This window comes from Octopus bimaculoides, chromosome 3 (assembly GCF_001194135.2).
Source record: "Octopus bimaculoides isolate UCB-OBI-ISO-001 chromosome 3, ASM119413v2, whole genome shotgun sequence".
NCBI classification, from domain to species: domain Eukaryota; kingdom Metazoa; phylum Mollusca; class Cephalopoda; order Octopoda; family Octopodidae; genus Octopus; species Octopus bimaculoides.
In genome coordinates, this window is record NC_068983.1 from 20,477,603 (window position 1) to 20,478,167 (window position 565).

The 565-nt window shown below is 39.8% G+C and overlaps 1 protein-coding gene across 6 annotated transcripts in view; it reads left to right on the plus strand.

Annotated features, from left to right (window-relative positions):
• LOC106884261 (inactive histone-lysine N-methyltransferase 2E) overlaps positions 1-565 on the plus strand; it is a 514,331-nt gene that overhangs the window by 126,280 nt on the left and 387,486 nt on the right. The window lies entirely within an intron of this gene.

The following is a 565-nucleotide window of genomic DNA, read 5'->3' on the forward strand; positions in this document are numbered from 1 at the left end:
CACACACACACACACACACACACACACACTCACATACCCCCCTTTTACATACACACACATAAACTCACACAGAGTTGAAACGCTGTTTGATTTTTCTTTTCAGCGTTCAATGTTAACCATCCCATTTCCATTGCACGTGCACGCACACACACAGAAACACATACACACACATACACGCACACACTCACATTCACATAGCCCCCTTTTACATACACACATATATTCACACAGAGTTGAAAAGCTGATTTATTTTTTTCAGCGTACAATTTTCATCATCCCACTACCAAGTCTGACATCACCCAATCCTTCCTTATTCATCTATGACCCTTTCCTTTCTCATTCATAAACACAAGAGTATTACTATAGCAGATTATCTCGGTAACAATGGGAGCTATGAAAAAAATACAAGGCCCAGTAAAACCACCGGATCATTCTACATATCTGGGTAATTTTTCGCGCAGTTCCATCTAGCCATTTGACCATAAATCCCAACAAAAGAAAATGTACAGGAAAGAATCGCCCATTTCAAATTTATGTGTGTGTGTGTGTGTGTGTGTGTGTGTGT